The following is a 27,432-nucleotide window of genomic DNA, read 5'->3' as shown; positions in this document are numbered from 1 at the left end:
CATCACTGTTTATATCCTAATGATGGCCCAGCACTTTGAGATTAAATTGTCTGAGCTGCCTGCACAGGCTCTGAGCTCAGGGAAGAGCAGCCGAGCTGCCCTACACCCTTACGGACAACTTGGGAAATGGAACCTGGAGTGCAGGAGGAACAGAACACATCTCCTGCTTCGCACAGACCTGTGAGATGCAGAGAGGTGGGTGGAGACCGGGGAGGGGTGTGCTTGGAGGGGAAGGGAACACATCTGAATGACCAAAAGGAGACTATTTATCACAATGCAGAAGTAGCTGGTAGTATTTCCTGCTGTGTAGGCGAAGAGCTCTGCTGGGGACATAAACAGGTTATAAACCCCTCAGAGTACTGACCAACAGAGTTGCAAATGGCCCTCCTTTCTGACAGGCAGAGTTGCCCCAGGGAGCTGCAGGGTTCCCAGAGCTTATGGGTATGGGACAGCCTGGACCCATGGACTGTCCTGGGCAGGGGCAGAGGCTGGGGCTGTGGGAGAAGAGTGGTGCCTGGCTCCTGCTGGCACACGCTGCTCCTGTGCTGGGGAGTGCCTGGAAATGTGGTCAGGAGCCACGCAATGCCCTGCAGCCTGGGGTCCTCTGTCCTGCATGGTCCCTGGCAGGTGAGTCCACTACTGGAGCTGGATATTTTTCATGGTGCCCCAAATTTGCTGTCCCCTGTTCCCCTCTGTGAGCTCTCTGTGACAGCTGAGGCATGCAAGGTAAGTGTTTGGGAAAAGGAAGGTGCCACAAGATGGGTACATCTTGTTGTTCCAGTTTTGGGTCCTTGCCTCCTCTCTTGACCTCCATTCCCACTAGCAGTTTCCAAAGGACTCCTACGTAGCAGTGTCCCATGTGTGTGGGTGCTGAACTCTTTGGGAGGTGCCTGGGCCTGCCCAGCCTGCCATGGAGTCCACTGTGATGGGACCCCAGCTCCTGCTTCTCCCACCCAGAGGTGCCCAGCTCCTGCAAGCAGGTTTTGGGGGATGGCGGGTGCAAGGGGTGGCTGCTCTGCTGGGAGCCCTCAGGTGGAGAAGTCTGGGCAGGTCAAGTTGGTGGCCTGGCAGGAGGAGGGACAATTTGTGCTGTAGTGGAGGGGAAGAGTGATATTGAGAGCAAAGAGACCCTTTGAGAGGCAGATGCTGATTTGGGAGGAGAGACAGAAAGCTGTTTGTGTTGAAGAGGCATGGAGCTGTGGATGCATTTCTTGCAGGGTGCCATTCCAGAGCATGTGAGATGGGTCTGGGCTGTGCAGGGAAGCCACGGTGAGGACACTGGAGGGACTGTCCATCAATGGGAGGTGGGTGAGCATGGCTGTGTGGCTATGCTGAGAACATGGGCTCTGCTCCTCACCGGTACTGGCAGAGCGGGCAGTGCTGAGAAGGAGCCACCGTCTCATGGCATCTGCTTGGGTGCAGCCCTGTGGTGGCAGACTTGGTGCTTTCAGGCCAGATCATCAGTTCCCAAACTGGCAGGATCACAGTTGGTAAGGTGGATTTGCAGCCCTAGGGAGAATTTGGTCTCATCTGCAAAGGGGATCATGTTGAAGCATGGCCCGTTTGATGTGTTGCAGCCAGGAAAGCCTGGGTGATGCTGAAGGATTCACATCCTGTGGAAGGTTGTCCTGTGGTGTCCAGGCAGCGAGGTCTGGCATGTCTTTCCTCTGCTGGCATCTGTCCTGCTGGAGGGCTCCTTCCTCATGCAGGGCTTTGGTGATGTGTTGGGGACTGGCGAGGAAATGTCCCTCAACCAAGGGCCTTGGAGGCGTGAGACCACCCAGCTCCATTGGTGAGAGGCTGTTTGAGCAATCTGCTGAGGCCAGGGCCTCCCTTTGCTGCAGGATGGAGTTGCTCATTTCCCTCTGTGGCTGCAGAAAAGCCTCTGCCCTCACACCTCTTCCCAGTCACCTGATACTTCAGGTTAATATTGGGACTTATCTCCTTAATGCAAATGAAATAAGAGCCTGACAACCAGTGCACAAAGCATCGATTCTTCTGTTAAGCCCAAGGGAAGTGAAGAAATAAATTTTCCTATTATAGAAGAGAGATAGGCAAAGTTTTCCTGAACCTCTGCTTAGCCAGGACTGATGGTGGGAAGGCAGGCTGCCAAGAGACGGTGTGGCTTGCCATTCATTTGGGATTTGATTTGAATTCGCTGTCCCACAAGCCCGAGAGTGCGGCTGCAGCCCATCCTGCAAGCAGTAACAACCTCGTGTCTGCAGCCTGGTGAGGGGTGCGGTGGCCACAAGCTGTGGCCAAGTGAGCTGCCCACCAGCAGTGGAGGCATGGGGACTGCACACAGCTTTGCCTGGAGGGGAGTGCCACACAGTGACACACTGTCACTGTGGTGATGCTGCCACCACAGTGTGGTCAGCACAGGATGGGTGGGGAGGGGGCTGCAGCGCCTTTGCTGATGGGGCTTTGTGTGCTGCAGAGGGGTTGTAGGACAAGGGACACTGGTTCTCTGATGAGGTGATTTGCAAAGGAGGACTGTTGTGGCTGTAAATAAAAAGGCTCTTTCTGTAAAATGTGCTACCTGCTGCACTGTTTGCTCTCCCTAAAAGAAAAGGAGGGAAAAGACACAGGGATGTGTAGGAAATGACAGCGGACACATCTCTTCTGAGCCAGGGAGCACCAAAGCCTCTTGCTCTGCTGCCATGTGCCCTGTCCCCTAGTGATTGTCCACGACACAGGACGGACTTTTAACTATATGCGAAGAGGTGCGGTGGGTTTGCCTGTGCTGGCTTGGCAGCTGCAGATGCTCAGCAGCTCGTGTGAGGCAGCTGGGAGGGCCACTGCAGCACCGCACGGTGGGCATGGCAGCAGACCTGCCTGCAGCCTGCTCTGGCTTCCTGGGCAAGGTGTAATCCCGCATGTTGGCTTCTCTCCTGCAGCTACGGAGAGTTTTATCCTGCACGGCTGTGGAGATGCCACGTGCTGAGTAACATGGTGCTGACTGCGGACACCTCAGCAGACAGAAATGCTGAGCTCATGGAAGCAATTGATATGAAAAGGATGAATGAAACTATTCTTAACATTTGTTGTAGGTTAACAATTCAGTAGTAAAAATCATAGTGAAAATCTGCTGGCATGTATGCTTTACATAAATTGCTGTCCCAAGTCCATTTGCTCCCGGGGTGGCTTCAGGTGTTGGCAGAGCAGAAGCTTCCCAGGGCTGTGGTGGCACTGTACCCTGGGGCATCCTGGCTCCCGGCGGGACCCCCTGACACCAGGGTTGATGTAGTTAACATGCAGACTTTGGGTAGATCTGCCCTATATACTCTGTGATATGAATCAGCACGGGACCACTCAGTTGCACAGAATCCCTCCTTGCGCTCAGCTGCTGCTGCACAGAAAAATATGAGAAGCTGCCGTTGTATCAAAGGAGGAGGAAAAATCATCCGGTCGGCGGTGTAGCCTTTGAACAGCAGCAGCGTGTGATGGTGTAATTAAGGACTGCATGGTGCTGAGCTCACGAGGGGGCAGAGCCAGCGTGCTCTGTGTTCAGTGACTCCCTGCAGACTGTGTGGCTGCCAAGTGCCACTCTGCTTTCTGGCTCCAGGGATCATCTCCCGCGGGATCTGACACTTGCTGGTAACCCCCGGCCACTCCCGGCTGCCCTCGTGTGTGTCAGTGCGCCGCAGGGCTGGATTTGGGGGGCAACCCTGCTCCGTGGGCTGTCCAAAACAGAGTGGGTGGGTGGGTAGGGGTGGACAGAGGGCTGTGACCGAGCAGGGCTGAGCAGAACCCAGAGGAGAGTGGGGCTGCAGCCCAGGGTCCAGCACGCCGGCAGCATGGCACGTTTCGTCACTGCCAGTGCCAGCCTGTGGGCATGGTCCTGCTCCCTGCTCAGCTGTGCCGGGCAAGCAGCAGGAGCTGGGCTGGCGGCTGGCAGCAGCGATGCCCAGCACGGAGCTCCACACGCCCGCTGTCAGGGCTGTGCTGGTGTTTTGTGCCAGGGACCCATTCCGTACTGTGGCTGTAGGGCAGGGAATTGGTTTGACAGCCTGGGCTCTGTGGTGGCTCTGAAGATAGCAATTTATTTGGAGTTTGATAACCTGGGAACCTCCCCACCTCCTTTTAACCCTGATCTGTGTGAGCTGCTGGTGCACACTGGCGCTGGCCCTTGCGTGGGGTGGGAGTGTGAGCCTGGGCAAAGGAAAGAGAAGGCTGATGTGCAAGGCCCTGGAGATCCTTCCTAACTCTGGTGGAGCTTTTCTATCTCGCCTGCCTGCTCCTGCATTTGGCCTGCAGCTGCTTATCCTCCGGGAAGAGCCATTTCAGCTCAGTTTTTGGCTGTGCATTGCTTGGTGGGAGGGGGTGGTGGAGACCCAGGATAAAATTATCCAAAACACCCACAAGATTTATGAGATTATAGTCTGTTTTTTAAGGAGACAGAAACATGCCCAAGCTAAGGTTTGTTTCTCTGAAATAGTTACGAGTTGTGGGTCTGTATCATTAAAACACATTTGAAAACCGATTCCCAAAGTCTTGCGGTGGGAGCGCTTTGGAAGTGAGTTGCAACCTTGTTTGGGGCCCGGCGGTAGGAAAAGGTGGCAATACAGAAATAATCCTAGGAGAGCAGAAAAGTGCCTCCAGCCATCACCAAATCCCCTCTGTCTGCAGGCTGTGCTGGCACTGAAATTCTGCAAGATATCTGACCAAACCTGGGATATTTCCCATGGGAAAACGTTTTTTGCAGCAGCCGGTGGGCAGCACTGGCCGCCCTCCACATGGCCAGTTGCCACCATGGTTGTAATTACAGAGCAACGAGGTGCAGGTTTTCTATTTACTTTTTCACTGGAAGCAGGGAAAACTTGTTCCAAGGAATCACAGCTCAGCACATCACATAAAAAATGTATATGTAGAGAGATAAGAGCCTCTTGCAAATGAATGGTACTTAGGAAGCTGCTAACTATCAGAGCTGGAGCTTATTGAAATAGCTCAGAAAGATCTAGAGGAGCAGTGGTGTACAGCTGATGAGACTTCCTCCCCGAGATTTCCAAGGGCTTTTCTTCTCCATTGTGTGCTGGCACATCTTTCTTTGCCCTTTTAAATCATGTTAAAGCCAGATGAAGGAGCTGCCATAGGTTAAAATAACATTTTTTCCTCGCTGGCTTTAACCCTCAGCAGGTCTCTGCACCGGCCCGGTGCGCACTGGTGGAGCCCAGGGAGGTGGGCTCCCTTTGGCTGCAGCAGCAGCCTGACGTATCTGTGAACTGCCTCCTTCATGGGGAACGCAGGCCTTCCTGCTCTTCTGGTTGGCGTTCAGCTGGATCTGGTGGAAAATGGCATCCACAGATATTGCTGGAATGGTGGCTGCTCGTTCCTGCTCCACGTGGAGCCAGGTCCAGCGCTTGTGCTGCCCGGGGCTGGATCTGGGCAGGTGAGCGAGGTGGTGTCCAGCTTTATTCCAGGTGTTTGCACTGGTTTTTGCACCAGGTGTTTGACACCAGGGATGTGTGGTGAGCTCCTGGCACTGCGGATGGTGCCCACTGTTTAAATATGCACCCACCCACACCGCACTGTGCTTAGGTGCAGCTTAACTGCTATCGCAAAGCAGGAATAAAGAGCTCAACATCATGTTCTTGCATTTTATCTTCTCTGAGGTAATTTTGCAGTCAAGGAATGGAAAGGTCTTTACCACACCAAGAGCCAAGGAGCGTCCTGTGTCTTGAGGCCACATGGGAACACCGCTGTGGCTTCCTCAGGAGGAGGAAGATGCAGGAGCCAGCCTGTGCAGCCAGCTGTTTCTGTGCCAGGAGAGGGGAGGGAGCCTGGCAGAAAAGAGAGGAGTGAGGAAAGCAGGGCTTGCACCACAGCTCTGCTGCCTTCCCCAGGCGCAGGAGCATGGCCATGGCACCAGCCCCTCCGCTCCTGAGCACGCAGGTTCCTCTCCCCTGCCCCAGGCTTCCCCTCTCACTGGTCTCCCAGTACAACCTAGACCCTAAAATTCCTTTTTCCATGCTTTGTTCTGTCCCAGCGATGTGAGCTGGGGGGTGTGGGGGGAAAGAAAACTGAACTTCATTGCTGCAGAGGGAAGATGTGGAGGTCAGGAGCTGACCTCCGGAATAGTCTAAACCTGCACCAAAACCTTTGATCCTTGGCCAATGCGTCCGCTTTCTGCTGCTATAGAAGTCTCTAGCTGTCGATAGTTGTGTTGGATTTTTTGCCCCTTTTAGGGAAGAATCAAACCACTTATGCACATGCTTTGAGATGCTTTTTGATTACAAGCTGCACATTGTTTTTCCATAGGAACCCGGCCTTTTTCAGATCAGATTAATAGTGCTCAATGAATGAGGCAGCTGTTCCGCTTTTTTTTCCTTTTTTATTCACTGTGCATCCCCATGCTTCATTACTGTATGCTATTGAATGCGGCACCAAGCGTGACATATTTTAAAGTCCCTTTGTAGCTTTTTTTGTGTGTCTGTTTTACTAATGCAAACATTGGAGCAGTCTACCAGCATCCAGACGGTAGGATCCATGGAACAGTGGGCTGCGATCCTCAGTGTAACGAACCATTGCATTTTATCCAATGTCCCTTACACCAAGCTGAGTAGGCAGGAGGGACGCACGGAGCAACCCTACGGTGCTGGCTCAGGGGGCTGCGACCCATGGGGCAGTCAGTCAGTGCAAACCAAACGAGTGATCTCAAAGAATCCCTTGGTTAAGTATGTGAAGCTAGTGCAGATACTAACCCAGCTTTTAACCATAAACCAGTGCATCTCCTTTATTCCAGCCAGTTCAGCTCAAGGGTGAGCAGATCCAGAAGGCAGGAGCCAGGTGCAGGCTGAGAAAGCTGCAAAGAACTTGCTTTCCCCTCTTCCACTCCAGCCATGAAAGGCAATTTCAAGTGGGCAACACCCATCAGCTCTAAGATCCTGATGGCCATGAAGAAACAATTTAAGTAGCTATCAGTAAAAGTCCCTTTTTATGTCTGTTGCTTGTAGTTGCAAGAGATACTTTGGTTGTGTACACATTTCCTATGAATCCAGCACAGGTAGTTTAGAGTAGTTGTATTTAATTTGTTAGTACTAAGAAATATGTTGACGTGCTAAATGAACATATTTTAATGTCAGTTTTTATCTGAGTACGCTTTTGACTTAAAATCACAAGTCAAAACCTACTCATCTTCTATTAAGAAATACGCTACTCACTCTTTTCTAAAGTGTTCGGGTAAAATTAAAAAATTGAATTTATATTTTACATTATAATTGCTTAAATAGATGCATACAGTTACAGTGTATCTACTTAGGAAGAAGCACTTTTGGTTGTAAAGTCTGTATTAAATTGCAAATTAATCTAACGTAATGGTTATGAATTGATCCGACTCAGCCTTTCTTTAGGAAAATAGCTTAGGACTACCAGTGCAAAACAACATCAGACTCGATTATTTATATCCAGATTTTCTGCCAGCTGATTTATCACGGTTAAAATTGGTGATCACTTTGACTTAAATCAATCCACTTTGCTTTATTATGTGCATGGAGGGAGGCTTTTGCCTGAAGCAGGAGAGCTGCGGGTCACTGCGTTGGATCTGTGGCTGTGGTTGATTATTTTGGGGACTGCGAAGTTTAGCTGCCAAGTGTTGTGCAACATCCTTTGGGACATTGTGGGTGAATTATTTAATGAGTTGTTTTGAATAAATGTAATGTATTTGCATAAAACTGTTCAAACTTGATTTAAGGAAAGCCGCGTAAATATGCATGTGTGCGCTAGCGTAGCGGATTCAACCCTCTGCTTATCAACAGGGCAAGGCAGGCAGCTCTGCCTGGGTCCTGCTCTGCAAGCATTTCACAGCCCTGACGCGGACCGGGTGTAGAAAGACCTTCTTCAGAGCAGGGAGGGTATCTCAGGCTCTGAGGCCAGTTAGTTGCCAGCCCCTGGTTATTGCGAAGGCCGGCTGGCACGCACAGCCTGGCTCCTGCGGCTGGGTCCTCTCCACAGGGAGGGCAGGAGGACCCTGCTGTGGGGCGTCACGCTGGGTTCCTGCATTTTGTCCCCAGCAGTGGGGTGGCTGGGGTGGCTATTTGCATACAGCAAGGGCTGGCTGGGCTCAGTCCCTGGAGCGGGAATGCCCGAGCTGGGAGTGCAGCTGGGGGTGCCCAAATCTTCCTCTGGTTTAGGGGCTGAAAAAAGACAGGCTGTCTCTGGCAGCAGGGTTTATCTAGTCCTGGGGCAGTCGGGAGCTGAGGACCCTTCCTCACAGTGCCTGAGACAGCTCTGGAGGAGCCTGTGGGTCCTGGGGACCAGCTCAGGTGGCTCCCTGGCACCATCCCTGCCGTGCAGATGGGCACTGCTCTGAGCCCATATTGCTCTCCAGTCAACTGCTTCCTCGTAGAACTGCTCTGAGAAGGTTTGAACATGACACTGACTAATGAGACACATGCCTCCATCTTGCACATTTGTTCTGAGTTTGCATCCTTCCCTTTGGGCAGAGCGGGGCTCCCACGCGGGAACGGCGCCGGAGGGTCCCCAGCACTGCCATCACAAGCGCATTGGGCTGGTGCGTGGGCAGTCCTGGTGCAAGGGCACAGGGGCAAGGAGGAGGGGGCAAAGGCGAGCAGTTGGAGCTCCCAGAGCTGCGCCATCGATCAGTGCCGAGCATAGCAGGTTTTTGCGACACCCTGTTTGTCATGTTTTTGCTGGGAGAGGGTGTGGGAGCAGGGGTGAAATTTTTCCTGGAGCTGAGTGTTCACGGCTCATGCGTGTTTTTGGTGATGCTGTTCAGCCTCGCAGAGAGCTTGTCTGTAAAGTAGGTCAATAGCAGTTACCTCACCCTGATGTTTAGGATGTGCCCTTCGCTGTTGAAGGGTGGGTGCTGGAACCAGTGTTGAGCGTCATCAGTGCAAGAGCTGAGTCGAAGAGTCATGGCTCCTCCTTGGAGGCTCAGAGACAGCAATGGCACCCATTTTAAGTGATGGAGAGAAATGAGAAGAGGTTTTGCCGATGATGAGCACATAGCTGAGCTAGAATTTTTCTCTCATTAACATGGATTATGCTTTTGCTTCCCTGGGCATGCTCATAAGGTGTCTTTAACATATAAAGGGGCCCCGCCTTTCATTCTTGCCTGTCAGGTTCACTCTGGGGCCTCCAGAATCCTTGGATAAGATGCTGATGCTTGTGTCCATCCCTGTCTCATGCCAGAGCCAGCTTTGTGGTAGGGCACGCTGGATGCAGCCTGTGTCCTATGCTCTGGATTAATTATTCCCGTGCTTTCAGCTTCGTGAGGTGAGCTGTAGGACACAGGGTTGTTTCTGTGGCTTCTCCTTTCCCAGTGAGGAAAGCGTGCTGTCCTCCAGCCCAGCTGGAGCAAGGAAAGGTGCCTGCATGGTGGCACGAGGGGCTCTGCCCGTGATTGAGCTGTGTCCCTATCATGGACCGAATGCGCTGACCAAAACGGAAATTTTCCTCCTTGCTGTTGCTTTTTCTAGAGAAAACCTCTTTTCTTGCAAAGTCTCTACTGTCAATCTGTGCAATGATTGCTACTTCTCTGGCTCCCCGTCCCATGAGCTGGCTTTCTGGGCAGAAGGTGGACAAGGCCAGAGGACCTGCCCTGAGGGGGGTGGTGGGGTTGGGGGCCAGGGGACTGGGCGGCTCAGTGGGGCATGGGGAGCACGTAACTGCTAGTGGAACGGCTGGAGGAAAACTTTAACAGTAAGCAAGGCATGAAGATTATAGCGGACACATTTTTCTCGGGCTAAATTGTCAAAATGGGCATTTCTCTTGTCTTTGTGAGCTGTGTCCCCTAAGCAGTTGCAGACCTGTGGTTGCCAGAGCTTCTGTAGCTTGAAGATTCAACCATTGATCCACTCTGGGAGCTGAAGGTTTGTCTGCGGACAACACGGACAGCGCAGGGTGGATTTCACAGGTCCTTGGAGGGGAAGTGCTTGCAAAATGTACTGTACCTGGGGCATGAGGTCTTCCTTGTGCATGCGATGAGGACCTCAGGAGTAGTCACAAGCTTGTGCTATGCACTTATTTTTTTTTCAGAAAGAAGACATAAGGGCAGCCCTCCCTCTCTTTCCTTGCCTGTGCTTAGAGGGCAAAGTGAACATAATTGAGCCATAATTCACAGTTACTGGAAAGAAAGCATGGCCCACAGTATGAGAAGCAGTATTGGAGCTTTATATTACAGCTATCTCCAGGGGAGATTATTTTTATTAAAATCTGGGTTGGTGGAAAATTCTGAGATTAGCTTCATTTTTAATGTATGGTTCTCTGTGGATCAGCCCAAAAAGAGGAGGCTTCCTGCTGTCTCCAGCTGCTGAGCTGTTGGCATTCCTGTGCCCGGCAGCACTGTGACATGACACCCGATGTGTTGAAGATGCCCAGATCGAAATAAACATCTGAAGTTATTTATCAGCATTTCCAAAAAAAGGTGGATATGAAGTCTTCGGTGAAAAAACCCACTTAAATTATTGGAAATTTACAGTAAAAATGAACAGCGCTGCAGACCCACTCCTTCACGAAACCTCCGCCGACTCTATTTGCATGCAAGGAAAACGTGCGATGGCAGATCTGGAAGTGCGAGCAGAGGAAGGAGCATCGCTGCCCTTAGGGATTTGTGACAACACTGTGGGGCTGGAAGAAGAGCACCCTGTTGTAAGGAGCACAGGCCCTCCTTGCCGGTAGCATCCCGTGTCCATGGGACAGGCAGGCAGACAGCCCCCTCCCCACATGTCATGCCCCCTCCTTCCTGGGGCAGCCCAGCCAGGGACCCAAGGGTTGAGCCCTGCTGGTGCCACCGAGCAGCCTGGCTGCTGTGGGCACAAAGTCCCCGGTGGCTGCCGCGGAGCCTGTCCTCAGTGGGGTACACTTGTGCCGAGATGCGTGGTCCCGTGCAGGCGTGGTAACGAAGGTGAAAGCATCCTGCTGGACCAGTGCCGAGTACAGGGGGACGATCACTGCCCTGATCCTGCTGCCACACTGTTTCAGATACAAGCCAGGATGCTTTTGGCTGTCTGGGCACACTGCTGGCTCATGCCTTGTTGACCAGCACCCGCTGGGCACCTTTCCAGCCGCTCTGCCCCCACCCTTCAGCGCTGCGTGGGGTGGCTGTGACCCACGTGCAGGACCCAGCACTCAGCCTTGTTGAACCTCCTACAGTTGGCCTCAGCCCATCGCTCCAGCCTGTCCAGATCTCTCTGCAGACCCTTCCCTGGGTGTCACATGCTTCAGCATGGCCAGGGCTCCTCAGCACTCACGTGGTACCTGCAGGGACCTCAGGAGTGTCCCTGAATTTTTAAATTACGTCTGAAAAATTTCCTGATGCACTTTCACACTTAGGGTTTTTCTCTGCTAATGGCTTGGCGGTGGCTGTTGATGTCTGTGGAACTGATCTGCTAATGGATTACTTCTGGGTTTAGCTGCGCGTATGTCTGGAGTGCTGAGGACTCTGGGGTTCATTACCGTTGGACCAGTTCCCTGATCCCACGCATCATCTGCAAGCGCTGCACTCGTGGGAGGGAGAGGGGGGATCGCTTCACTCACACCGGGTTCAGCTTAGCCTCAGCTCCCGCTGTGCCGTTCGTCCCCTCCCTCAGTAAGTTAATTGAATTGTAATAATAAATTTATGAGGTAACCTTTCATAAAGTACACACTGTTAGAGTTCTTTGTTGCCCACGTTTCACAGAGACTCAGTGTAATACACTAGAGCATGCTGTTCGTTTTCAGACTGCAGTTTTATCAAGCATGGATGAGGTGACTCATGCTGCTTTCTCCCAGGGTTTTGGAGGATCGCTGGGACCTGGGCATGCAGCAAGGGGCTCTCTGCGAGCTTGGACTGAATTTCTCAGCCTGAGGTTAGGGTTTGTGAATCATATACCTTAAAAATGAATACATGCACAAGTGCCGAAGAAACATAATTGAAATTATTTCTGTCTTAGTGTCATGCAGGGATCAAACACAGTATAAGAAGTTAACAGAAGAAGGCTTTAAGAGGGAGGAATTGGAGTGCGTGTCATGTACAGATCTGGAGATGAGTTCACTGCCCGGCACCACTCTGACTGTCTCTAGCTGTGTCAGAAAGTTTTAATGCATTTAGTTAGAGAGTATATTTTTAAAAAACTTGCAATGTTGTGCGTGGGTGTGTGGATGGACGGACTGTGCAAGCCAAGTGTGTGAAGGTCCTTCTTGCTGTAGTAGGTGAGATTATGTCAAAGGTGACAGTTTGCCAGTAGGTTGTAAGTAACTGTAGATCTGAAGATGTTCAAGCTTGCACTTGCCAAATATCCCATAGAATCTGGTTCTGTGGTGGATTCCCTCCTTTTTTCCCACCTCATTATGTCTTGTCCCAGATATTTTTATGGCAGCATGGGTTTTTTTCTAGAACTTCAGGCCACTTGTCTACTCTGTGCTTCTTGTCGGAGACAGGAGAGGGTTGTGGAGCAGCACTATCCTTCATTAGACATATTCATATATCTGGAAGAAGCAGACAAAGCTCTCCCAACCTGAGGAATGAGTGGTGGGCCTGAAATCCCATCCCTTTTCTTCAGCTGTATCAGCTGAGTTCACAGTGAACAGTTCCTCTTGCTTCATACCTGGGCAGTCACACAGCTGCAGATGGCAATGGCAGTGCTGCCTCTGCCAGAAGAGCAAGGGGTAGCAAGCCTTTGGGGAGATGTCTTTCCTCACCTTGGTTATGGGACCCGGCTGGGATGTGGCAGGAGCTGTGGGGATCCATCTGTGAGTGAGCTGTAAGCACAAAAATCCAGTTTGTTCATTAGTTACCACCACATTGCGGCTGGGCATTGGGACGATGCCTGTGCACACCCAGGGCACGCTGGCTGCCCGTTTCTCAGTGGTCCCAGGTGTCCTGTGATGTCTTATGCTCCCCGGAGACCATGGGTCACCTTGGGTGATCTCTGTACCTTGACAGCAAGCATTCCCCGATTCCTGGGCTCCTAAATTTGCAGAGGCCCCAGAGGATTTGTTCTCAACACCGTTTACGGGGGGTCACCACCCATGAAGGAATAGTGTGGTTCTGGTTTGCCCAAATCCACTTTACATGGTAGGCAAGCTCAGAGTGAAAACATGAGCTTCGTGCTAGGAGAAGAAAATGTTAAATCCCAGATTACAAAGTCAGCGGTGCAGTTACAAAAGAGGTAACAGACTACGGTTTTAGAATATATCTTGCATTTACATTTTTTTTCTTTCAGCTACAGGAAGCTGAGTTTTCTGCCTGGCTGGCAGTATTGTGCATCCAAGTTACTCATCGCTCTCTGATGCAGAAATCTTGATCTCCAAGTCACACTTTTTAATTTCCACATTAGCTTGTATATACAAAATTTCAAAGCTTGTCCTACTGCCTACCCCCATTCTCTACTGATGATGGGACCTCTTGGTGTTGTGACCACCCATTTAGCTGCTTGTTTCTTTGAAGAGAAGCCCAGCAGAATATATAAACATTTTGAGAAAAAGCATGTCTTTGATATCAGAGAGCCTCCTGCTTCGTCTCCAGGCTGTTAATGTCTTCTCTCAAAAAGCAATGGAATTAGATCTATAAAATTATATTTTTGCAAACTACAGAGTAAAAAGTTTTTGGTATTGTTGTCAGTTTGGCTTTTAGTTTATTAGCAGTTTAATGAACTTTCAGTGTCACGCCCTGTTGGTCCCAGGGACAGCGCACACCATTGGCTTTGCTTCAGAGCAGTATTCCTTTCTCGGCCATTCACAAATGGAAATTTTATCTTTTATGTCACTGGATTTGGTCAACTGATTCCTGTAGGATGAAGAACAAGGTCTGCTGTGAGCATGAGGGTGGCTGTAATGGGAGGTGGGGCTGACTGGTGGGCTGATAAGCCTGTGGCTTGGTCTTGGGGCGGTGGTGCAGCCCACTGGTGCCAGTCACACCGCTGCGCCTGGGGCAGCAATCAAGGGAGGAAAATGGGACAGGTCACTGCAGCCCGCTGGCGGAGCTAACGGCTGCTCCAGGAGTGAACGAAATATGGGACAGAAGAGCCCACACTTGCTGTTGGTAATTGAGTCCAAGGCACCTTACAAATTTTTCCTGTAGCTTTGCAGCAACCTTAATTGATCATCCTGGTTTATGGATTCATAATTGTCAGAGATGCTGATATGTCTTTATGGCAATGCCCAGGTTCCCATTTGTGATTGCAGCGTCAGTATGCTAGGTGTTGTGTGGACACACACAAAGACAAATTTTCTAGCCTGCAAATGTTCTTATTTCTATTTCTGTTTTCCTGCTTGAAGTTGCATTTCAGTGTAAGCTCTTTTCCAGTTAATACATAGCATAAAAAAGGCTGTGCATTGATTTAGTTTTACTAATAACCATAAATTGTTTGTCTGTCTTTGTAACTGTACAGCATGGTAGTGATCTGTTAAAGTAGTTGTGTTTTACTATTTATTTTACTTATCTTTCTTTCTGTCGGTCACTTCAGATTAACTAACAAGTATGAACTGATTTCTGAATTCCTTTCATTCTTTTTGGTACTTTGCTGATATGGAAGAGTCCTAACATTAATGCGTCATCTTGAATGCATTTACTTGAGTCATTCAGTGGTGTAATGGCTTTGCAATGTAGCTCCAAATCCAAGAACCAAATCAATTAAAAGATTCAGTAAGCGTTTTCCCAGCCTAGTCACATCGATGCTTACTCTTCATCCCAAATATCCCGAGAAAGCAGGTTATTTGCTCCTATAGGAGATTAAAGCATGGTTTACTCTTCCTGGCTATTGGGAAGACTTATTTTCTGGTGCTGTCTTTTTCTCATCATCTGCTCTCTCTGTACGAGGTTTTAGCACGGTGCCAGTCACTGTGCTACGTTACTAAGGAAATTTGTACAGCAGTGGGTACGCAGCATTCCTCAGTCCCAGGACTCGCTAAGGAGCAGCTCTGGGATCTGGGCTCTCTCATTCCAGCACGACTTGCTGTGCAGAAATGAACTTCATCCATATCAGAGAGCATTAAGCATCACAGAGCTCCGTTTGGATCTCCTTCCAGCTTGTGTCCTTCCCCAAGAAGACCTGGAAAAGACTGTCGGCCCCATTATCGCAGTGGCTGGGACTATGTGTGCTGAGCTGCCTTTGCTGGTGGGTAGGGTCTGCTGTCCCTCGGCCTGTCCCCAGTGGCTCGAGCTGCCCATGGTGGCCCTGGTGGCTCAGAGGCTTGGGCTGCAGATGGCTGTCCTGCAGCTGCCCCGGGGGAGCAGCCCTCGGCAGTGCTGTGCTCGAAGCTCCCCGGAGAGGGCTTGCTGTGCCCCGCTCCTGCAGCTGCTGCAATGACCTCAGGGTTGCTGCTGCAGCAGTGAGCCATCCCAGTCCCCAGTATTTTCTCTGGGCACTTGCAGTGTTCCTGTTGGAGAGACGTTTCTCTCCTCATGTGTGTGAAGTAGGGATGCCAGGCTGTGTTTGTTTAGAAAAACCTACAAAGCAGATGAAGTTGGGAAATGAGGAGCAAAAGGGCTCCAGGCTACCTTCCCACTCTTTAGACTGCCTTGGCTTCCTGACCATCCTGAAAGGCAAATTTGAGTAGCCTTGAACACGCATCTCTTTGCACAGAGCAAGAAAGCAGCACAGAGCAGGATCAGCCACCCCAAGCTGTAAGGGCTGGATCCCAGCCTTGGAGCCACTCACAGTTCCCGTTAGCATGGTGGTGCTGCCTGCTAGTATTGGGCTGCGTGTATAGAGATGTGCCTCTTCTGTGCTCTGGCTCTGAGTGCCTCGCACCTCTTTGGCAGAGCAGCAGTCATGCCCTGCTTCCCTGCCCTGGGGCAAAAAGGGACTGTGGCGCTTGGAAATGCCCCGTCTTTTTGATGGTGCTGAGCAGACATTGCAGGTTGTCTCACCTCTCTGCTGGGGAGGTTTCCCTGGGGGGTCTGGCCATCCCACGGGGCAGTGTAAAGCATGATGGAGGACTGCAGAGCTGTTCCCCGCAGACCCTTGGCGGTCCTGTGGTCCCGAACAGCTGGTATCTGCAAGGCAGAATCCTTGTTTCAACACAAGAAGTGTGTTAATGCGCCAAAAGCAAGCATCGTGCTGGTGGAGGGGATGAAGCAGTGGTGTCCTTTCTCCTGGGGGTGTTGTTTTCCAGGGGATCATAAACCTGGAGCTGTGGTGGTGCTTTATTTTCAAGCCTTTTGCCTTGGTGTTAGCCTTGCCCAGGCCCGAGCTGGCTGCTTGTGCTTGCCGGGTTTTTCTCCGAGAGCACTGCGGGTGTTTACCAGCAACTAAAACTAAATGGTGTTTCTTCCCACTACTAGTGCTTGTTTATCAAGGCACAGATTAATTTAGGGACTGGTGATCCAAATGAAGCTGAACTAGAGCTGGATGGGGGTAATTTCTCTTCTATTTTCAGTGCCTGACAGAGTATATCCACAACATTTTTTTTTTCATACACACACCCCTCCCCCCCCTTATTGATGGTAAATATATTCATAATTTGATGTCTCATGTGTAGGTCATTATCAGGCGTAGCAACTTGCATAGTTTCTCTCCTCTGCTGAGTGTGTGCATGTGAGAAGTTTTACAAAAGAGGATTAGTTATTGCTGAGTCTCATCTTACTGTCTAGAAACATGCTGCATTTTCGGTGTAACTTGCGATAGTGTATACTTGGAGGTATAACATTGTGCTTATTTAGGATGCAACCTTTATTAGTGTCATCTTATTTCCTTTTAATATCTTCGCTGTTTGATTGACCCCAGATGCCATCCAGCCTCATTCCTCTATTCGGGTCTTTGACATTATTTATTGTTGCTACTATGTGTTTCTTCAGCCCTCAACAGTTACAATGGTGGTATATCCATGACAATTGTGATTAATTAAAATCATGCAGACGAGATGTCATGAAGCAATATTAAACAACGCCTCTAAAACATGGCATCTAGTCCATTCCCATGATCCAGTCATTTTACAGTTCTCAATACAAGGACAACTTCTTTCAGCCAATTAAAAGTCATGCTTTTCCTGATAATGCTAGTTTTAATAAAACAGGCCATGACTGCTTTTGGCTTATGTTTTGCTGTAGACCACTGTTTCTCTAAATGTGTCCTGACATTCACAGGTCATCGGCATTGTTAAAGGCTTGGTTGATTAATTAAACAGCCAGCTAATCTAACAAAATCATCCTCCCTGCTTCTGATTGGCTCTTCATTGTTACTGGTTAATCAATGGAAATGCATCCTTTATTTTTTTTATACCCATTGTTTTACAAAATTGATTTCTGTAACGAGTAGTGAGCTGTCAGAGGGGAGTCTCAAGCAGTGACTAGGGGAAGGCAGCAATGCGCCAGGCAGCAGGGCATGGTTGGGGCAGGCAGTGATGTGTGCTCCAGGTGGGCAGTAGCACGTGCTTGGGACTGGCAGCAGCGTGTGCTGAGGATGGGCAGCAGCGAGTGCTTGGGATGGGCTGTGCACTGTGGAGGGCATTAGGAGGAGAGAGCTGATGTGCATTTGAAGATGGTGCGGGTGAGGAGCACAGGAGGGGAGAGGGCACAGCATCAGCTAATGGTCGTAGCCCAAATGCAAAATGAGAGGTTCTTAGAGCAGCAATACCTGCTTCAGTAAAACAAAGGCATTTCCATCTCTTCCCTTAGTAATGTTTTGGCATTAATTTTCCAAGTAACAAGGTGCTGTAGTTGCTGCAGGGAAAGCAGAGACAAGGTTGTGCCACCAGTTGTCCTGGGCGATGTCAGGGTGAGCGTGGCGGCTCTGGACACTGTGCTGGTAGCGCCTGGTGGGGTCTGGATGCTGTGCCAGTAGAGCTTGCTGGGGTCTCTCCAGCATGCTCGAAGACTGAGGCCTCTTGACTGAGGCACAGATGATAAGCTGAATGGTAGCAGCTCAGATCACCTCCTTTCAGAAAGCACACATCTCTGCTACCACCTCGTTCTGTCATGTTTTCACCAAATTGTTATCCTCTTGGATAGCTTGCCTGCTGGTACCAGGAAGTATTTTGAGTAGGTAGCTGGAATTAAGGCACATGCTTCAGGATGGACTTGTCATTGTAAATTATGGGTGTTTGTAGTGATGTCAAATGATTTTTGAAATCTATTATTTAGAATGATAGAATCACAGAATGGTTTGAGTTGGAAGGGACCTTTAAAGCCACCTAATCCAACCCCCCTGCAGTGAGCAAGGGCACCTTCAACTAGAGCAGGTTGCTCAAAGCCCCATCCAACCTGACCTTGAATTTGACAACAAAACTCCTTAGAAATTAAGTAATTCATACTTTAAATATTTCCTTTCACTGTATTTGTTAATGTTCATGCACCTTCTTTTGAAATCCTCCTTTTCCTTCTTAGTGATCTTGATGAAAGCTCTGCATCTTTTTGTTAGAGTTTCAACAGTGTTTGTTTAATTGATATCCCTGTTTTAGTTTGCATTAGACTAAAGCAAATGTATGCATAAGATTTTTTTCATGGTTAGTGACCATTTTTTTCTTGCTGAAAAGCCTTTCTTAACACCAAGAAGCTGTAATTTTTATATGGTTGTTGGATCATTTTTAGTCCGCTGTGTTTTCTCACATTCTTATTGCACAAATACGTTCAATTCTTGTCTTTTTCTTCATTGGGTTGGTTTAGAGTTTTTCCTTACTTTTTGTGCCCTTGTGGCCAAAGTAATTGCATCCTGCTCAGGGTCTTTTTTTTTTCTTTTTTTTTTTTTTCTGTGGGAATCATGATATAACTGTCCATATAGACCCAGAGGAATCAGCAGTATTTAAATGCAACAGCTTCCAAACTCTGCCATTGCTAACAGAAGAAAAATGCTATTTTTTTAAACTGGGTAAAACGTGGAAGTAAGGCTGTCAATATTGGCCCTTCTAATACTATTTAACTTACTGTTAACTTCAGTTTGACAACTTGAAATTCCTTTATATGGCAGAATTTTTATGGAAAACATGGCACTATTGTAAAGTTGTCCTGTGTGAACCCGGAGGCTGTGGTTGCCTGGGAACAGTCAAGCTTTCTGGCTGTTGGGAAGCTGCCAAGGCTCTGCATGTTGGACAAATACTGGCTGAATTGATCATCAGGGGAGTGGTTAATAAATTTATCAACATTGTCATTATTTTTTTTTTTTTTTTAATTAAAAGCCACTGAGTAGAGGAGGATGCCTCTTCCAGTGTCTCTTTTGGCTCACCAGCTGGCACTGCTGCCAGCATTCTGCTCACCTGGCTGTTGGGATGCTTCTTTGCGAGGGGGTGGGAAGGCAGCCAGGGGCGGCAGCCCCTTGACAAGCTCAGCTCGGCCAAAGGGGTTGTGTGATGGCAGAATTGCCAGTGCCAGGACCCCCGGCCACAACAGCCCCTTATCGGAGGTCTCCGTGATGGCAGGGAGCAGGGACGTGCCAGCCTGAGCACCACGCACCTCAGCCCGGGAGAGCACCCGGAGCTCGTAGTAGGGCCATGCGAGGAGGCACTAAGTGAGATGAAGAAACAAAACGAATTAACAGCGTTAAAGTGTTGGGGAAGTTTCACAAAAGAATGGATCAGCAGGTGAGTGCGAAAGCAAACTGATTTGAAAAAAACAAGACAGTGGGTAATTACTGAAGGGATGTTAAGTATGGAGCAGATGATTAGGTAGTAATAATGTGCATTTTCTTTTCACTCCAAACAGTTATTATATCAGGGAAAAGAGATTAGCAAGAAGGAGCTGTTGAAGCCACCTTTAGCAAAAGCCTTGGTGTCAATGTGGAGAGCTAAAGACCAATGAACTTACATGTGGTCTAGTTATACTGTTAATGGACAACAGGAAAATTTGTCAGCTGGAAAATAGTTTCTGGTGATATTTCACCATTGCGTTTTCAGAAGACCATACCTCCCTAATCTATTTTAATTCTTTAATAAGACAGAATGGATCTAAGAGAGCTGGCTGACAGGATTTATCAAAACTTCTAAACAGCTTGATGGAAATGCTTCTGAAAGGGCAGTGAAAGTCACATATGGAGAGCAGAAGAGCTGCAGTACACTGGGTGCCAGGCAAAGATACCAGCATGGGAAAGCACGAGCAAATGATGAATTCTTGTCTTCCGGAGAGTTTGGCAGGGTGCTGAGGAGCAGGAGAGAAGACACCTTGGGGCACGTAACTTTGTTCAGAGTGTTAATAATTGGAAGAGGAGATACCGTGGCAGGACGAGGGGCACAAGCTGCGGCCAGTGGCATCCTCCCTCTGCGGCAGGAAAAGCCTTTTGCCAGAGGGAAGTCAGACAGCGGCTGGGGGCTCGAGGGGCTGTGGGGTCTCTGGCCTCGGAGACACCCAGCACTCGCCCACCTGAGCAGCTGCCTGCCCTGAGCCAGACCAGCTTTCACCAGGACCCTTCCTGTGGCGTCAGCCTGTGACTTGCTGGTGTGGAGCTCCACAACGAACAGGCTGGGTAGACTTGAGATAGCAATTCTTTGTCCTGCTTTGACTCCACTAGTTTCACTTAATACCCTCCTGAGTTTTGTTTTGAGAAAGACTCTATTGCTGGTGGGTAGGAGTTAGTGTAATTTAACAGAACCGATGCAATTGTAACAAAGAAAAGGTGTATGTGCAAAATCTTGGGAGTCTTTAAGTATGAAGAAAAAGGATCCAGCCACAAACTCAGACTGGTTGTTGAGACCTTGAGGCAGAGCGGGTGTAGGTTAATGTAAGACGGGAGAAGCTGTAGCTTTGAAGAAAAGAGTGACAGTAAACTGTAACCCAAGAGTTATTGCTGCAATTAGAGTGGGATCTGGGTAGGGTGCTCTGGCTGGGTTAAGCCAAACGCCCGCTGATGCACACTGTGCTGATTTGTGGTTATGACTATGCAAGTGAAGGTACCTGGGAGACCAATTTGGAGTCGATTGCCAGGACCCGGCGGCATGCTGTTGAGCAGATCAGTGCGAGTGTGTCTAATGAAGATGTCCTATCTGTCACCTTGTCTTGTGGTGTTTGCATCAGTTCCCAAGGAGATAATACCTGTTTATCTTTTCCGTGTCACTTTTGGTTTTGTTGTATTCCTTCTTAGTTTTCCCTTTCCCAGGCTGAAGGGTCTTGTCTATGTACTTGAGCCTCACAAGGATGCCACACAGATATGGATCATTTCTCCCTTGTCTGGGTTCTTTGCACCTTTTCCACTTCTGGTATGGCCTTTCTGAAAGGGGAGCTAGGGACTGCAGGTGACCTTGAGGACACTGGTATTCCAGGGGCTCATGCAGTGATGCAGTGGCACTTTCTGCTCCTTTGGTCCCTGCTGTTCTGTCAGGCACCTGCTGAACATTGCTGTGGTGGGGTCACAGGACTGCCAGCCACAGCCAGGCAATAGCCAGCTCAGTCTGTCATCATTAGCATTTTCCTAGTGTGGGGTTGTGAGGTCCTTCTGCTGGGTTTTTGGGTCAGCTCTCAGTTTTGCTACACCCAGTACCTTCGTTGTTGGCTCACAACTCCCTTCTCAGACCGTCGCAGACCCATGAGCAGCACAGGCACTGGCATAAATCCTGTGGGACTGCCATGAAAACTGCCTGGTTGTGCCTGCCTACCCTCTGTGGCACATCTCTTGATCAGCTGTGTGTGCAGGTGAGACCCTTCCCTCTCCTCCCTGGGCAGTAGAACTATTCAGCTGCACAAAGCTGTCTGTAACGGGTCAAACCCAGAGAGGAGGCTCAGGGGGACCTAATCACGAGCATAAACCCCCCAATGGATAAGGACCAGTGTTGGTGGTGCAAAATAAGGCACATTCAAGATAGAAACATGAATGCCTTTAATGCCTGTGCGATAGGCTAAACTGATTGCATCAACACTGGAAAGGGACTCAGGGGTTAATGTAAGAAATTTAGTTCTTTATGACTGTAAGGATCATAAAGATCCGTAAGGACCTAAACTTACATTAACCTCTGAGTTCTTCCATTAACAACCTGATCCAGAAGATTTTTATGGATCCGGTTGTTAGGATATGTTAGAAATGACTGTTTTGCAGTATCCTAAGTATAAAAATACAGAAGCAGAAGTAAATATATTACCTCAGCTGACAATTTTTTCATATAACTAAAGCAGCAATGGAGTTATCAATAAAGATGTGAGCACAGGTGCCATAAATAAGAGCACAAAAAAGCCTCACTGGGTCAAACCAGTGGTCTAGCAATGGCCAAAGGATATGTTGTTCAGGGAATTCACAAAGTCTGGCCACTTTCTGCAGTCCATTCCCCCATCTTCCTCCTGTTTCAACAACTGCTGGTTTAAGGTTGTTGGAGGCTGCATCCCCATCTTCTGATTATTTTTTTTTTTTTATACACGTGTAGAGCAAATTAGACCTGGGCCCATCAAAATAAATGATCTATTAATTCATTCAAATGCAGAGTTTTTCAGGTGACTAAGGACTAATGCCAGATCTAGAAAACAGGGAGGTCTATCCTGGAAAAGATGTGGGGTTTGGCCATCTGAAAGGAATGGAGTGGTCAAAGTAAACTGAACCCAAACTGCCACATGCTTTAGTGAAAAGTGCTAATGTGATGCCTGGAGATGAAAGCAAGGGGGTAGCGAGTTGAGGTGAGGACAATATTTTATAACTGTATATGACAGCTGGGAGACAGATGCTGGAATATTGCCTCTGGCTTTGATTCTGCACTTTAAAAAGTGTATTTGAAATTAAAGAGGGTGCTGAAAAGAGCAACAGAAATTATTTGAGATCTGGAGAAAATACACTACAATTCATGAACATCTTCTGCTCACCCTAAATAAGACTGAGAGGTGACAGTGTTAAATGGGGGCTACAAGTATAGCAAGAAACTGAGTAATAAAGAGCTATTCAGTGTCACAGAGAAATATATAACAAGAAATGATGATTGTATTGGAAGTTTGAACAAGGGAAATCAAATGAGAACTGACATACCTTTTTTCATTGAGGATGAATGATAGCTTATTAATTTATTCAGGGAGGGAGTGTGGTTTCCATCATGTGATGTTTTTAGACTCAAGTTGGATGCTTTTCAGGAAACTGTTAGCTAAACCCAAGTAATTTAGTTTGTTATGGGAGTTACTGGTTGAAACTTAAGGGTCAGTGATAAATTGCTTGGAGGAGAACTTGTGGGTCCTCTTGGCTTTGAATTTGCTGATTCAGAGGGCATGCTGAATATGTGTCACAAAGGCAACTACAGTATGCTCTTTTCACTGGTTTCTTCCATTCTGTAGTCAAACTTGATTTCATTTGCTCCTTCATACTGAGAATCTTTGTATCTCTTTTGTGTGTGTTTACTAGGACCTATCTATCCAGCTAGCATGTCTCAGTCTTGATGCTGGATAAACAGAAGAGCTTATTCAGTCTTCTCCAGAAGAAGCTTTGCTCTACATGGCTTTTTTTGTGAGCCCCAGAGAGAGCTAAAGCTTCCCAGGTCCTCATTTTCCAACTGCTTACAAGTTAGAGAGGTGGCTGTGGTCCTGGTGTTGCAATGAACCAAGCAGGAAGCATTCCCAGGTCTTCAAAAGTAATAGTTGTCTCTTTAACCTGCCTTGGGCTCTTTGGTGGGGTCAGCTTGATTGACAGGTCCAACACTTCTGCATTTCCCTCTGTGCTGCCTTTTCTGTATGACGAGTTCAGCAGTTGGATGAAGCTGGCTGGCAATTTTGCTCTTCAGCAGCCCTTTCCATGCAGGTGGCTAATAATAAAGCTGTTGTAGCTCTGTGCAAGAGGGAGGTTTTGCCTGAACCAGTCACTTAGAGTTAATCAGGAGTTGAATCTCTTTAAACATTCATTTCAAGCTGTGTTTGTATCAGAGGCAGCTGCTCCTCGGGAAAGCGCTGACTGATGGGACTATAGGATGAGGCTGGTTGTCACTGTCAGTGCTACTGAAGAGTTGTCGTAAGGGGGCTCTTGGACTCTTGTTTTTTTTTAAAGAGAAGTAGCTGGATGGCTTCCTGTCTCAGGCAACGGATTCTGGGGGATGGTAGAACAGTCAGCAGCATCCTTCCAGGCTGGCTCATAAGCAGCAACCATTTCACTGGAAAACCATTAGAGCCAAAATACTTTGTTATCTACAGCATGTAACTCTGCAAGAAGGGCTCAAGCACTGGGTGCTTTCCTGCTGGATGCCGAGAACCTCCCTCCTACTCTTTATCTTGTTTCCTTTTGGTGGAGGCAGCTTCTCCCAGCGTGGCGTTTAGCACAGTGGATGGCAGGGCCAGAGCTTTCCTCAGGAGGTGATCTAAGCCCAGAAATTCCTGTTGTTTTTCCAGCGTACATAGCTTCTTTCTGAGCTGGTCCCAGTTTGCCTTTTGCCAGCATCCAGCGCATGGAAAGCTTATGCCTATTTCTTCTCTCCTCCACTGACACACAGAGTGGTGGTTGCCCTGCCCTGGTCCCTGCACAGCCCAGCTCCTTCCCTGGACCATGGTCCTGAAGGGAAACGAGCTGCAAAAGTGATGTCCAGCCCATTCCATGGTTCTTGGCCAGGGGCTGTCCACATGTCTTGTGGCTCTGATCCCTTCTGCCGGTGTGCAAGCGAGGCCAGGAGGATCCTGCAGGGTGTCACACAGTGCAGGGGACCGGTGACATCTGCCCCAGATCACAGGAAAAGCTTGCTGCTGAAACCACTGCTTAAGGGGAGAGGCTTTTAACAAGTAACTGGGAAGAAAAAATATGTAATTGGAGTAAACCAACCATAATATTTTAAGGAAAAGTGAAAAAGTTACCTGGGCTTGTGGGTTTTTTTGTTCTTTTGGGTTGGGTTTTTTGTTTTTTTGTTTTTTTTTTTTTTTTTTTTTTTTTTTTATATGTGGTGTCAGTCTGTTCCTGTAACTTCATCCCAGTCCTGGTGTTACAAGGAACTGCTGCTCGCTCGGTGCAAGCGCCTGGCTCGGTTCCTCTGGGATGCTCTGCTCCAGCTACAGCTTCTGACATGGTGCATTTGTCCTGTGCAGACTGCTCTGTGCCTCTGGTCACCTTTGTCTTCTTTCCCTTTACCTTTTTCCTGTTTCTGTTGTTTCCTGAACGAGAGGGCCACCAGCCCTGCACGTGATGCAGAAGATCTGGATGTGCTGCCAATTCATGAGTGTCATAGCAGCCCCCTCTACATCACTTCAGCCCAGATCCCAGCACGGTTCCCATGCGACTCCTCTGATGAACTCCCATGTCAGGAAACCTGCCTGGTTGACCTTCACCTTTGTTTACCACCTTCCTTGTCAGTTAGGGATCTGAAAGAAAGCTTTCTTGCTTCTGGCACTTTATGTCAGTGAGGGACTTAGCAGAAAACATTTTGGAAATGCGTGTGTGCATTGGGTAAGCAGGCCAGCCTGATTCTGGTAGGCATGGGTTTTCTTGCATGACTCCACAGAAAATAAGCGGATTTTTTTAGCAGTATAAATGTTTGCTGAGTTCCTCTCCATGTTCCTGGGACAGAGGCCAGGCCTTTGGACCCAGAGCACAGCAGAATCACGGAGCCACTCCTGGGCATCAGCATCTCCTGCCTGTGCTCTGCTCCTCCTCCTGGGAGGGTTTGCACCCTGCACCATGGTGCAGAGCACAGCCGGCGTTGTGCATGGGTGGTCCGTGCCACTTGCAGTTGCGCTCTCAAACCTGCCATGCTCATGCATCTAATGGGGAACTTTTATTCCTCATTTGCGAGACCCTTTGCGTTGGCAGCCGTTGCGATGATAACCAGCGAGGAGCCCATCCTGCAGCTGGTCCTCCCGGGAGGAGCTCCGGGGCTCCTCCTTGGATGACTCTCATGCCTTGGTTGCTTGCCAGCCTCACCCACTTTCCGTCAGGCTCCCCTCTTCCTCTGTGTTTGTTAGTTTTGATGACTTCAATGCCATTGTCATTTTGCATGTGGCGTGGCAGTATTGTGCTCTTTTCTGTTCCATTCAGAGGCAACTCCCATTTTCTAAAGGAAATCTTTTACTTTTGATAGATTCCTCTGCTCTGTTGGTTCAGCTGCTCCATCTTTCTGTAGGGGCCTCTCAGAGGCTGTTTTTTTATTTTTGCCATACATTTGCTCAGAGTTTCTAATGTGATATTATGAAATATACTCCCTGCTGCCTGCAAGCACATTACCTTTTCAGCTGCTTCTTTTTAATTTCCTTTCAACTCTTTCTCATTTCTGTGCTCTTCGATGAAGAGTTTTTGGCTTTTTTGCTCTTAAGGGATTGTTGAATGTAAGTTCTTTATTGTCATTATTGCAATTGAATAGATTGAATATTGAATAGATCTTGTCTGTTATCCTGTGTGTTGCTGGGGATTGAATCTGAGGCTCTGAGCTATTTCTTCCTTCAGGAAGGAGTCATCCGTGCTGTCTAAAAGTTGAGAAGCTGTACCATTTTCTTTCAGGAGCTGTTCCAAAGGCTTTGATTGTTGTGATCGGAGCTTATAATTGTACAGAAGAAATTATCGCTTGTAGCTGGAAACCAGAGTGAGCAACTTGTTCTGAAGGCTGCTTCCACCCTTGCCCTCCTGTGAGCCTGCCTGCTGACTCTGGGACCTGCCCTGGCTGCCAGTGGGCTCTGTGGGTGCTGTGCCATGCTGGCCAGCATGCAGGACTGGTGCTGCTGTGATGTGCTCCCTGTGGAGCTGCCTCCTTTGGCTCCCCGGGATCCCTCCTGGGTCTTCTGGGGAATGACACTGGGAACAGCACCCACTGAGCCTCTCATTCCAGGAGAGCATCAGGAGGAAGGGGCAGAGAGCTTTTCTTCCCATGCAGGTTCAGGAATGTACAAGGCAATTTGATTCCTTTTAAAATTAATGCTGACTTCGGTGTTCAGACCCTCAGGGCTGGAAGCTACTTGCACCCTGTTCGAGCTGCTCTGAAGTGCTGTCTCCAGGCTGGATCTCTCGTGCTGTGGTGGCAGGTGGCCCACGCTGTCCAAGCTCAGCCTCCTTTCCTGTTGGAGACAGGATCAGCGCCTGTCATGGCATCTGCAGCTCAAGCAGCCAAGCCCTGCTCTGCCCAGGATCAGCCAGGGCCGGTGTGGGAGCTGCTGGGGCTGTCCCGGTGGCAGGTGGTGAGGCTAGAGGAGAGCAACATGCCCTCCATGAGCTGCGAAGTGGAGCAGCCCTCACTGCGGTGGCTGCTGGAGCAAAGTGAGCCCGGTCACCCCATGCGCAGAGCAGCTTTCTCCTGCTAATCTCTGCAGGCTTCAGAGCTAAGGATGCACAGAGATACAGCCCTTGCAGCCCTTCTGGCAGGGGTTTGTGGGATCAGCCTCGCATTTCTGGATTGCTCCCAGAGCAGCTGCGCTGCATCATGGAGTGTGAATAAGCAAGTTTATTTGCAGGATCTCTGCTATAAGAAAGTCATTAATACATGTGGTGATGTTTGGAGAAACAGAGCCATAAGAGACACTTAAGTAGCTGGATTATGCCCACAAAGGTCTGTGCAGCGTTTTGACCTCACAGCTGAAGCAAGCATTTTCTTCCTGATTTCTGACACAGGTTAAAGACAGAAAGAGACACACTGCAGGGTGGAAGTACTTTTCGCTCTTAAATATCAAATGTTAATGCTCCCCAGAGTATGTCTCTGCAGTAA

The 27,432-nt window shown here is 48.9% G+C and overlaps 1 protein-coding gene across 10 annotated transcripts in view; it reads left to right on the top strand.

Annotated features, from left to right (window-relative positions):
* The window catches only part of SHANK3 (SH3 and multiple ankyrin repeat domains 3), a 369,257-nt gene that overhangs the window by 29,873 nt on the left and 311,952 nt on the right, over positions 1–27,432 (top strand). The gene's annotated exons all lie outside the window — the stretch shown is intronic.

Source organism: Falco cherrug, chromosome 5, assembly GCF_023634085.1.
Source record: "Falco cherrug isolate bFalChe1 chromosome 5, bFalChe1.pri, whole genome shotgun sequence".
NCBI classification, from domain to species: Eukaryota; Metazoa; Chordata; class Aves; order Falconiformes; family Falconidae; genus Falco; species Falco cherrug.
Note: the sequence above shows the minus strand (reverse complement) of the source record. Positions and strands in the feature narration are given on the sequence as shown.